This window comes from Anopheles moucheti, chromosome 2, assembly GCF_943734755.1.
Source record: "Anopheles moucheti chromosome 2, idAnoMoucSN_F20_07, whole genome shotgun sequence".
In the NCBI taxonomy this organism is placed as follows: domain Eukaryota; kingdom Metazoa; phylum Arthropoda; class Insecta; order Diptera; family Culicidae; genus Anopheles; species Anopheles moucheti.
This window is the reverse complement of record NC_069140.1, coordinates 55,673,991-55,687,492: the sequence shown is the minus strand read 5'-3', so window position 1 is coordinate 55,687,492 and position 13,502 is coordinate 55,673,991.

The window sequence follows — 13,502 nt, the reverse complement described above, 5'->3', positions numbered from 1 at the left end:
GGCTTGCTGTTAAGAGGTTACATTCGAGGTTCCGTTTCGCGAGTCAACATTCCTTTACAGACGTTTTCGAGTTCCCCGTCTTGTTCTTCAATGTTCTTTGGTTATGGTTATGTCGCAGCATGTTTGTTTGATGCAGTATGCTCTAGGGAATCCAGCAAATCGTCACAGGCGCTCGTGAACTGGCTGTTGCTTTAAATTTAGAATAAAGTTTAATCCGGTCCAAAGCGATCATCTACAATCGGGGCGCAAAAATTCCTCGCAAGGAAGGGGAAAATTTGTGTTTCGCCAGGAGAGTCTAAACGAGTCTTTTTGCCTACGATGGCCCCACATTACGACGCGCATTGGACTGCCCTTCTCGGGCCGTTAGTTGGTGGGACGGTAGTACGGCAGCAGACGAAATACAGTTCCATACTAAGTAACTGTGCTTTTGGTGCAAGCGCATCGCATCTCGGCAGGGTTCACATGCCACATAACCCGCCAGACGAGTCTGGATGACACTTGCATCAGAGATAAGCAACGATCCGCGCACTTTGGAAGTAAGCCATTCGTGAATCGTGAAAGCATTTCTTTGCGTGGTGCGTCTGGTAAAATGCCAGATAGGGGACTGGATGGAGGTGTCATAAAAAGATGTTAATTGTGTGGAATTTCTCCCGGTCTTGGATGCAGCGTTTGTGCTGCTGTTGCGGTGCTGAGGAGTTTGGGATGCCGGTTATAATTAGATCACAGCCCTACATATGGCCAGTTCTTCCCGTGGGTCGCATTTCCACGCTTCTTCGGGCCCAAGAAGAAAGGCGTGTTACATGCGACAAGTTTGTTTACGCAGAGGCTGGGCACGCAAAAGGGTGATACCCTTTGTGTCGATTGACGTGATCATTTCGGAGTATTTGTTTGCTGCCGATAAAACATTGTAACATTGCGTTGTGGTTCAATGTCTTTACAGTGCATGCTCGAATGCGTTCATGTTAATCGGCAATCGTTGATTTGCTGTTCTGTGTGGCTGGGTCTTTGCACAAAGAGGGTTGGGTCGTACGTGCACTACGGCGTGTTGGCCGCCTGCTCCCGAAGACAATTAGAGTGGAAGTCAATTAATTTAAATTGTATCTTATGGAAACGGGTGGCTTCTGGTCGCTGGGCCACTATGAATCTTTCAAAACTGCAGCTGATGGTGGCCTGATGGAACGAGAGCGGGTGGACATTACCAACACCCTCATACTGATCCGGTTTTCGGTATCAGAATCTAGAACTGTCAGAAACACTCCGTCTGTTTCGCTGTTGGACATGGCGGTGTGGTGGTTGAGGTTGGATCGTAAACTGCTGACGCTGATTGCCGCTGGCATACATGGCCCATATGACCAGCCGGTTCGCCATTAGCGGTGGTTGGCCATTAGCATGAGGTGTGTTGCAGCAGGAGCGCTGTTTAATGATCCCTTCACACTCCGCGCACTGTTGATTAATGGCTTGCGATAGGCTATGAATCCCTGCGCCGTGCGGATAAAAGCGAGAGCGCGCACGCGGCCAGTTGTGTTCGACTCTATCGATGCTGGAGTCCGTCGAGGGAAGGTGAAGTTCAGTTTATCACTCAAGTACCGCTTACGATAAAGTAGCGCTAGGCTGGATTGTTTGTTATAAAAGTGTGCCAACTCGCAAATCCGCTCCTAGGGTCGTTAAATACTGAAGCATCTCGTAACCATCCATGACAGACAGTTCGCTAAATGCATTTGTTGACGAGGTCCTTCTCGGAGGTGCAATCGATTTGGTGTTTCTTTTGCCATGGAACGACGCTGGTCAGTTCTTCGATGTGTTTTATGTGTGCATATTGACATGTCGCACACGCACAGACATTATTGGGCCCGATACTTGCGAGTGATAATAGCGCATTCCGTTGATAAACCGCAATAATGAATCCTGAGGTCAAGATTGTTTACTCGACGGCTAATTGCGGACATTTGCTAGCTAATCGCTTTACATTTCTCGGTCTCGGTGGCCATTGAGGTAGTTTGAGTTTGATCCAACAACTGGCAGTATTACTTGTAATGAGATATTTGTTAATTCGTCCTCTCCAAAAACGATTACTTCGATAGGGAAGGAGAATATGTAGATGGCCAACCGAATTGAGGCCATGTTCTAAGTGACATGTTTAATTTTTCATTGAAATGTTTTCTACGTCCTCTAAATAATCATTTGATAACAAGTTTGTCATGTTCGATGTGTCGATTTCAAGATTCTTATCATGCTCCTCGAACATACAATGAAGTTCGCAGAGTTCTGAATTGTAGCACTTGTTTCAATCAGCTTGATTGACACCTCTCACTAAAACGTTATCGTTCTTTTCTTTCGCAGGTAAGAAGATACCACTAGTGACGTGCAACATTTTTGGTGTGGAACCAATTTGAACATTGCGCCCAACAGGCGGATGTCAGGCTTTATCAGAACCTGCTGCAACGATACTATACGATTGTCAATGTACGTCATCCGATATCGTTCGATGACGTGGAAGATCAATCGTGGGCTGTAGGAAGATAAAAGCACAAGCATTGAATGTAAGTAAAGAAATTGCTATCGATTGCGTTACACAGCCAATAGATGGCGCCAGTTTACAGCTGAACATATCCTAACATTTTTTGGACAACAATTTTAGGTTGTGAGTTCTACGAGCAGAACCGAATCAAGCAGTGTGTGTAAAAACTATTCCACAACTGTCGCCATCGCTAGAACTCCTCAATTCATGGCCGGAAACGCTAATGCCTTATTGTTTATTAAACATCACCAATTGATGGCGTCCAATTGAAAGTGCATGAACAATTATTGATAAAGAAGAGTGTCCTTAAGTGCAAATGGTCTGTGGGCAGCAAGTATCTATCGGTGCAGTACTCTCGTACTGTGTACACTCTCGTGATGGTTGGAACGGTTAGGAATTGGCATCTGCGTCTCCGGAGTGGATATTAAGTAGTAAGCCATTGAAATTTATTTATGAGTCAGTTTGTCGTACGTAAATTCCACTCAAGAGATCCACTGCGGCCATCAGACCGGGCCGCGGTAGTGGATTTCGCAATCGGAAGGTGGGGTTAGACCGTCGTCATTGGCGCGAGCAATTGGCACAAATTAAGCAGAGATGATCGCTGGTATGCTGTGTAGATACGTCCTGTAAAATCCCCCCCACATGGGTTTGGAAGTTTTAAGTGCGCGAAGCGAATGCACTTGACTACTGTATTCTCCATTTGAGAAGTATTCCACCGTTCGGTGTACTTGGCAGCAGGTGCACATTTACGTTCACTTACGTTCACTCACCGGAGTTTCCCACCCATCTCCAGAGTTCGGTGAACCCCCTGCTCCAAACAGTTTTACAAGCGGACGATCGAGTGGTTTATTTGAATTTAATTTCCTTTTTCAATGTTTTCGCAAGAACGGCTCCGGTTGGGTGGTGGTGGTTCGTGTTTTAGGTGGTTTGTCTACTTGGCCACAAATATTTTCCCATCCGCGGTGGAACCCGATGCCCGTCGATGGGAAGATAAGAGCGGCTCCGGTATGCGCTCCAGAGAATGCGGGCCGGCACTGCTACCACATCATATGCTACCCGGCCGAAGCATGTTAGTAGGTCGTGACTGGCGTGAAATAGCTTCAGTATGACATCACGCTTTTCTGGTTTGTTAGCCTGGGTTGTGAGAAGCGAGGGAAAATGTCGGTAGTGCATGATCTCCGTAACACGCGATGTCCTCCGCGATGTGTCCAGCTCTAGCGGCGTTTCGTTTGTAAGCTTGGTGTTACCGTCACATCGCAGCAGCAGACGTACAAACGGTGTGACTTGTGTGGTTTTTGCTCATCGAGCGGATGGTATTGCGTTTTTTTTTCGCCCGTAGTAAGCCAATCGCATCCATTCAATCGCTCCGAGACACTGGGACACTGGCCAATCGTTGGTGAAGAGGCACTTAAACTCGTGGGGCTGTAATTAATAATTCATTTACAGTTATTACTCCACTGGAAGGCGGATTAGTGAGGCACAGCCATCGGAAGGATGTTGGATGAAGGACGCCAAAGCAACTCCGAATGTGAGAGTAACAGAGCGGGAAAGAGCGGGAGCCACACGAAAGGTCGTATGGTGGCAGCAAACACCAACCCCTGTAAGCGCGAAAAATAAAAAAAAATCATTCGCGTGCCTTTGCTGGCATTCAATGCAGAAGAGTGCATCTGATGCATCGGCGAGGCACACACCCAGGCGGTTTGTGTTACGGCGATCGCGAAGTGAAGGTCGGGTCGCCGGTGGATTGGGAACTGCGGTGACCGGAACGGAAATCAGAGCAAATGGAAAAGACCGGTTTTGTGGTGGGTGAATGGGACCCGGTTTCTATGTTGGCCGGTAAACTTCAAAACCACCCGTTTGTTGCACAGTGTTTGCTTCCTTCGTAAACATCGCACAGCAACACATACCACGGCTACCGACGTCATCGGTTGCTGCGCCGTGTTTAGCGGGTTTGCCTCTGTGAGCGTTGACCGATATCGGACGAATTGCATGCATTTTACATTACCGTACGGTGATGGGATAAGATCAATGGGAAACATATGGCCAGTGACCAATAGATCGGTAGAACGAATGTCGAATGTTCAAGGTCAAATTGCCTCCCAATTCTGGTGTAAAATTGAAATGAGGAATTTGATGAATTATTTTAAAAGTATGCCTCAGTAGCAATTATAATCGCCATTGATTCAAGATCTAACGATCTTATTATTATTCTATTGTTTATAGATAAATTGTGCACTACGGCAATAGCGTTGAATGTTTAATTAATTGTTTAAAATACACAACCATTTAATTGTCACATTCAAAGGTTACAATGCAATCTGTAAACTTTATTACTTCGTCGCAGTAAAACTATGAACACGAATGGTTCTTGTTGAGCGTATCAACTTGCTGGCGGAGTCGAATAACACAATCATGTTTGTCTGGACACGTTTTATCCCTGATCGGTATGAAGAGCTACACGAGATTGAGTTACAATTCGCAACCTTAAATGTCATTGTCACAGTGCAACAGCGAGTGAAACTAAGCAGCACAAAGCTGATAATGTTGGCCATTGCTATTTTATTTGAAGGCTTATGAAGGGCGTTTTATAGCAGTTAACCATGCTTGTTTCGTGGTAGTTGTCTTCAGGCATGTATCAGGAAAAAATACACTCCCTGGGTTTTGTTCGAAATGTAACTTAATGCCCCAAATATATATGCGCATTGGTTGAAAAGAAAGATATCGAATCCACATGGCAGCTGCTATTCTATTTCGTAATGTAATGTTACGCTTGTTCATAGAAAGAGGTCTGTAACACACACACGATACAAACAGCCGGTGTGAAACCATTTGGAGTGCGTATTAAGACGGTTGTTTTCACATTTCTTACAGTGACAGTTTCACATATTAACTACATCTGTCTGCTATATCTGTTTGCAATGTGGCCATATATTTCAAGTCGAAGGCGTCATGTCAAGATCGAGATCGGTCATCACATCACACCTCTGTGAACATTTCCATGGGTGTGTTGCTTTTTACGACTGGAAATTAGATACGGGAGATGAGTTGAGTGTGTAAAAGAAAGTGCACCAGCGAAGAGATGGCAAATGTCTTCCACACTGGTGGCTTTCTGTGGTTGTAAAATTGTGTGCGTATGTGTGAATTGCTTTATGTTTTCTTTAACGCTGTCAATATGCTTTTAGAGAGATAACAGTCATAGAAGAAAACTCTTGTTGAATTCCTCAGACTACTATTCACTAATAATATTGCACGATGTTTACGTGGTCTCTATATACTGTAATATATACTGAAATTGGTTAAATGACTGAAGAATCCCTATCCCTGATTTCTCACGGGATTTGATATATAAAAATACTGCATCGTTTGATATGTATAGTGTTTAAGTAATGTTTGATCAAATCTAGCATTGTGCAATCCTAAATATTGATTGTTTTATCATTAAATAACAAGCATCTGAACTATATATGTATTGCAATTGAATTCCGTTATTGCACTAACTCCATACATCGAACGAACCCGCAATAATAAAATAACAAAAAGAGAATACATAAATTATTTCTTGACAAAAGTCTGACGCTATTGTGACAGCGAGTGCATCGATCCGTGCATCAGTGGAAGTCGCATCGCAGCACGAAAGCAAATTGTTGTTTTTAAAATGCCAGCGCAAAGCAATCGCCCATTCTGCACTCGCCAGCCATAACAAAATGCATCGCTGCCCGGATCGTACGTACGTAATTAGCTCGTTAGAGCACGTCCAGTAAGTGAGGTTAGGTTACGGCTTTTCTTTAGATGGAGTGTGGTCGTGCAGGAAACAAAGGGAAACAAGGCAGCATATACCGCTACAGCGCACGGCCGGTGCCATTGCGCAGGAGTGCACGAGTGCATTTGTCACTGATGCGTTACAAAGGGCAAGGTCACGCGGAATGCATCGCGTCACGTCCAGACGGTAGACGAATACCTTTGTATGTCTGTATTGGTTAGGTTCGATGCGATTCCAGCAGATGGGTTGCATCTTTCTAGTGAAGTTGTAGCTGGTAGGCAAATAGTAAAGTTTGGATATGATCACAAGGAGTAGCACGCAGCTGAAGAGATCGTTGTAATTACAATATTCCTTTTTTGATGGAGTTTATTTATTAAATCCCTAATATAGTAAGGAGATGCTGATTTTTTTTTAAAATTCATACGATGAAATAACATATCAGCAAAAATACACTGCTGCCTTCTGGCAGCAGTTGTTGAATCAGTTGCCATACAATCCTAATCTTGAGTGAAATTCAACACTTAATCAAACACTAATGACCACCATCTCTAGCAACTTACGTTGAAGTATTGTTGCAAGGAGTACAAGAGGCCCTCTTCTAGGGAATATAAACGGTAATAGAAAACGAAGAAACATGGTTGGAGGAGGCAGTGCTGTTGACGTCAATCGATGCAGATTAATGCACTCTCCTTGTCGCGTACCGAGGAATCCCATCTTTCTAGCCAATAAACAGATGAAGGATAAACGTAAATTCCGCAAAAGATCTACAGCACCTCAGCTTCATTGAGCGTGCTTTCCTTGTTGGTCTGTGGCAGTTTTCTAAAGGAAGGGTTGCACTGTTGGTGACGGTACCCGCATCGCTGTGCTAGATTTGTACAATCATCCGTAGGCAGATGTTACCGTGGTCGAACCCCCGGATGACCGCTGTGGCGTCCCACACCACTAGCAGTAACATATATGGGCAAACGAAACTGCGATCGCTTGGAATTGATTTGGAAATCGGATGGTGAATCGGAGCTTCAGCTGAGTATTTAAGATGGCTTTGTGACAGCAGACCATCTGCGGGGTTGATTTGCAAAGCAGTCATTAATTTTCTTTTGCTAAACTTTATCTACAAGTTGGTGTAAAATCACAATATGTAGCGAAAATTAAAAGTCAACATTTTGCATTCATTCTGGTTCGAATAAGATCATAATATATTAGACAGTTTTTGGTTCTTATATACTGCTTGATATTCACGGGTTTGTTGTTAAAAATATTCAACTAAAAAGATTTTTAACCACACATTAAAAATATATGCATCCTTCATGTCATCAATGGATTAGGTACGATCGCTTGCGAAATTCATCTTTTATGTCTCCAAGGCAAGAATTTTTCCTTCTTGAACCAGGCCTTTTTGCCCGGTAACGCCGAGTTAATGCGTATTTTTAGTTCCGACCCCTTGGGTCGGGAATCACAGTTTCGCTGACAGCTGTCGCCAGAAACGTAACGTAACTTGTTTAACTTCGTCAAATACCACACACGGAGGAGTAGTAAAACTCGTGTGGCAATTGACTGTTGGCATTTGCGTTGCCAACGCTTACTGTGTTTCCTGCCGGCTGCAGTTGACTTTCTGTTGAACTAATCTCTTTCCATTGGTCGGTATTTTGCGTTTTCTCCCCTCGTTGTACATTTGCTTCCTTAGAGACGATGCTCAAGACGATGATCAGCCTGCTGCGATGATGAGAGCGTTCTTCCGTCGTTAGGGTGAGGGTTGCACGTGTTATTCAGTCTAATGTTTACTTATTCCTTTTGACGGTTATGGTTTAGGCGGGTACAGGGATTGTCTGTGTTTGAAGTTATGTTTTGAGCGCCTGATGCACAGAATTTATTTCGCCCGCTGGTGCTGGTTTCGCTAAGATCGCCGTTCCTTCCAATGGAACTGCCTTTCAAGAAGCCTGTGTTGGGAATGGTGTTGATGGGTGTGTTGCCTGGCTCTTGAGCAAATGTGTCCATTAAGGCACGGTAACAACGTGTTTTACTGTTTTATATTTCAGTGTATGTGTTCTGGACTAGCAAGGCAGCTGAAATGATGGACCGTGCAGTCCGAGAATGGCACACCCATATTTCGGCAAACAAGGCATAGTTTGTTGTGACAAGCAAAAGTAATGTAATACAACAATTTGAGCGCTCCCGACGCGTGTTACCAGAAAATACGGTTATGTGACATGTGGACATTATGTGGACGTGAAACATGCTTAAGAAAATACTCGTTTAATATTTTCGTTTAAGTCTTCAAAACATTTCGACGCCAAGAATTTTATTTTCTTGTAGGCAGAATAAAAAACCCCTTTTAGAAAAACACATTCACGTACCAGACACATTCACGTCTTTCCACCCTATGCATCAGTTGAAGTCTTTTGTTTGAATTAGTGCTATCGGCCAGTGGTGTGTGCTGCTGTTGTTTTTAGTCTTCAACGTCCATTTCCTCTAAACGTTCGTTAGCTAAAACAAGCGGAAATAGAAAAACTAAACGCGATCGGGGTCGGAAAAACAAAACGCCCGTTGTTGTTGCATTGCAATGTTTGGATAATGTTGTGTTGTTAGTATTGGGCGATGTTTTTGGCTCTAGCTTCTGTTTTCCTTTAAGTTCTCCAGTTCACATCAACAGACACGTTGATCAACGTTTTGGCTCAAGCATTCAGGTTTCAGGCAGTTTCAGGAGGTGCATTTAAACCTTCTATGGCGGAGGAAATTGATTCAAGAAATTAGTATATCCCGGAAGCAAAAAAGCACGCTAGGTTGGTTGCTCCATTTCAACATAATTGCAGCAATTCATAGATGTTAACGTGCAAAATTTATGTTGGTTGTTTGTGTAGATGAAGTGATGAGAAGTTATTTCATTTTTGAAAATGTCTTGCTTCTTCAAAATAGTATAGCAACAGAATGAATTTATTATGGCGCCATACTGAGCGCGTGTCAGCAACCAACAAGCAGATTAGATTATGTACGACCATGTTTGTATGATTATAAAATGTATTATCTCAAGCAATAAATTGTACCGAGTGTGTGTTGGAGATACATCTCAATGACACGATCCGTGTTAGAAAACTATAAAATAAGTTTCTAGTTGGTTTGGAAGCAAGTCAATGTATAAATTTCAAAACAGTTTATTAGCGCAACTACAGATATGTTTGAGAATCATTTCATCCATGAATACATGAATGTACTGAATTGGAGTCTTTGTGTCGTTTGACCACACTAATAACGGAAGAAACGGAACAAACACATTTGTTTCTAATGAGTGAGTTTCGGGACTATTCGAAAGAATCGAAACCCAATCGCTCAGCGCGAACAACACGCCGTTTGTTGTGTTCCGCAGCCTGCTGGAAACTATGCGAAACTGCCGAATAGAAGGTTGAGACGCGTGTACAATTCTGCTTTGAAATTCAAGGTCATTTCGGCACCAAACCCGGGGCCGCCGGACGTAGCAGGGTTGAAGTATAATGATGACGAATTTGTGTGAGCTCACCGAAAAACATCCACACATTCTCGCCATAATCTCGACGCGTTCCATTTGCTGGAGAAGGGACAGAGCATCTGGCAAGCATATGTTGTTGCTGAACGTATGTGGTGAAGCGCTAGGCTGTTATGGTGAAGAACTTTGAAACGCAAGCATTAAACTTGAGTTAAAGAAAGTCGATACTGCTCGTTATTACTGGCTCGTGTAAATGTACAGGCACAGAAAGTGTCCCGAAACACCATTGGTTTTTAGGTGGATTCAAGTGGGGCAGTTATTGGAATGACTGACTGAGTTCTGTAGTTAATAAAATAGGTACTATTCAGGAAACATTATTCCTTAAAACGCTTGAATCTGCCTTAAAATATCTAAAATAGTTTCGCTTACAACTTTCACATTTGTGTCAATGTGTTGCATTTTTCATTGGCTTTAGTATCGTTATTAAAAATTGTCACTATTTGATCACAACATAAAGTCACATTCTGCATACAATGGATGGACATAATGCGTGCCCGGCATTGCGCTGGAGGCAAACAAAAGCAGCAATATACTTAGCATAAAGATGAAGAGTAAAACTTCTCCGAAAGATGTTTGGTAAAATGTGGGAGCTTACGTTACCATTGTTGGCAGCTTTGGGTTGCAGATATTTGTAGATCTATATCATTCTCTTTTTTTGTTAATAGGCATAGTCAATGTTGAATGCGATCGAGTAGATAGACAGGGATAGACGGTCATTTTAGATTTTAGAAAGAAACAAAAAAGGAAAATAAACAAAACTTTCGGAGGTTAAAATCATTTACCTTCCTCTTTAAATTATGTATTAGACCAAACAGACAACTTAGATCTCGAAGTAACGATTGCAGGCAATAATTATCATCAAAACAAAAGAACCCGTTTACCATAATGTAATACTAATGATCAATAGCGTTAGATAAATTTGTACTCTACCGTCTGGTGTAGTTCAGTAATGTTAACGTTTCATAGTAAATATTTTGGTTTCCAGGTAACCCATTTTACATTTAATGTGTTAAAAAATGTTGAACAACACAAAATGGTTATCTGTGCTTTTCACTGTCATTGCAAAGTAAAGTAGATATTAAAAGATATTCAACCTTAATTATATAACATTATGATGGATTGTTTGAGCAATTGAGTATTGGTTTGCTTGGCAATTATTCATTCTAATGTGCAATTGAGTCAACGTGTTTGGCAATTCCTCAAAATATGATAAATGGAAGTGTATTCAAACTGTTTCACGAGATAAGGCATCATTCATAATTGATTGAACATTTTAAGATTGATTAGCTGATATATGCATAGTTGACAAATTTACGTTATTTGAAATAAAAACGAATTAAATAAATGCTCATTCTTCTTCTCCTCTGGTCTGATTTGGAAGTGATTAGGTACCATGTGGGGTGGGCAAATATTCAAATATTGAAATAGTTAGATATGGATAGTGTTACTATCAGTAACTGACAATAAATTATATAAACACAGCTGTTAGTGGCACATTCTTCTAGTACACACAAACAACAAGTTTGGTTGATCGCTTATCTGATTCGTTGGTTAATCGCTAAATAACCATCGTCTCGATCCGATTCTGACATCATCGACTTACGCGAACGCTGACCGTTGGACGGACTTTGTTCTGAATATTGAGTTCCTTCGGTAACGTTCTGTTATAACGTGCGGATGACAGTGTACGTAAGAACTTTGGGTTTTATGACGAATGTAAATAAGAAACGCAACCGATTCAATAATCGTTACGGCTGATTTCAAAACGCTGTCGTTTGTCCACATGTATAACCGTTTTGGTCAGTTTACTTAGCGAGGTTAACGCTCTCGGGTTGGACATACGCACTGGAGTGGACAGTAAACATGAATAAGCAAACCTGACTGATTTATAACTTTTTCAGTAGATTGACCACTTGCGACACCAACAGTGTTGTGAGGAAAGATAAAATAGTGTCGAAAATCCGCCTTTTATGGCAAATAGCAGAATAGGTCTGAGGTGATCTCATGCGTAGAATGATATCCAATATCTATTTATAGCGAATGAATTTTGGGTTACATAAAGCGTTGGACAATTTATTATCGCATCTGACACGATACTTTGTACCCTATTAGGTCATGCCTTATTTTCACTACACAAAAAGACAGTCCTTGTCAGATTTCGTTGCAGTTCTGTCGTGTGAACGCTGGGGCCACTACTATTGACTTACTACGACGTTTGTGTCTGCTGCCCTATTTTTCTCCGTAACATCACTTTATTCGATTAGAGCTATTACAGTTATCAGAGATACAGCATACATATAAATCATCATATCTCGTTTGGAAAAAAACCCTTGCTTAATAGGAGTAAAGATCTGATTAAATAATATGAAAAAAAAACGAACCACCAGTAAATAGTAGACTTTTGAGATGTTTGTAGAATGTGCAGTAATATGAGACTTTCGGGCCATTTTATGTGAACTACGATAAGAATAAGTTGAGTTGCCGATTAGACGCTAATAAATTATAGTTTAGTGGTTTGGTTCCGGCATTTAGCGAGTTGCTACTCATAAAGAAGGTGTAATATCCCCAGTATACAGCAGCAGTAGCGATACTCACTAGAAGAAATAGTCGATCGTTAAGTATGCAAGCGCACGTTTTAACATCGTTTTGACCGTGCCGTTTGCATGCCGTGCTGTACGTGTAGTTGAAGGTGCGACGCCGTCTTGTCCACGTTGTTTCCCGAGCAGGGTTTTATCTGCAGCCTTCGTAGGACGTCTTCTTGTAGGTGTGAGTGCTGATAAGCGCACCCCAAACCCGAAGATATCATGTGTACGATGTTTTCGCGCACAGCGTTACTCACAGTCGCGTAGTGTTTTTCAAGCAGACAGGAGAGTTTATCTGAACATTCATAAGCAAAACTACAGAAGTGCAAATTGAGCAGTTGAAATACACAAAAAATCTAGCGTGTCTAGTGCAAAGCGGAAGTGAACTAAGTTGTGCTAGTTGACAGTTGCCTGAAGATCGTTTTTTGACACACTGGAAACAATTTACCGTATCGCACATCATGTCTCAATATCGATATGAGTATATATCGTACAGAACATCTGGTAAGTGAGCAAAGTGAGGATGGGAATGAGTTTAGAAACAGTTGGACAAAGCTTTCACGGGCACGAATTTGATAAGAACTTTGGTAAACCATTTTGAAAACACAATTATTGTGGAGGAAATGTTTTTGAAAGAAAACTGTAGAAAAAGGAGTAAAGAAACACACATTTGATAGAACGATCTCGACTCTTGGTGTGCGCGAATGACATCATGTTTCCTGCGATGACCAACAGCAGATGAGTCAATTAGCGTTATCACACCTTGCAGCGCAAAGATGTTCTTGTATCTGGTGTGTGTAGTAAGGTAAAACAAACAAACAAAAAGTCGTATCGGACCTGGGAATGCGGAATGTGATAAAAAGGTAGCCCAACCTTTCAATGTGCATAACACTTCGATGTCGTGCGGCCGACATTGACCAAGTGCTGGTGTGGCCAAGGTGGCTCTATTTTTGTAGCCGTTATCTGTGTGATACAAGTTTGCGTATGAACGTGATTACCTTGAGCGTTCTAGGGCTACCGGAGCAGGAATGCGATGCGCGTAAAATTTTCGACCTGAGTCTAAGGCAAATTAGGCAGCAGAGGGGAAAATGTTTAAACATTCGGAGCAGTATTCCACAATCCGTT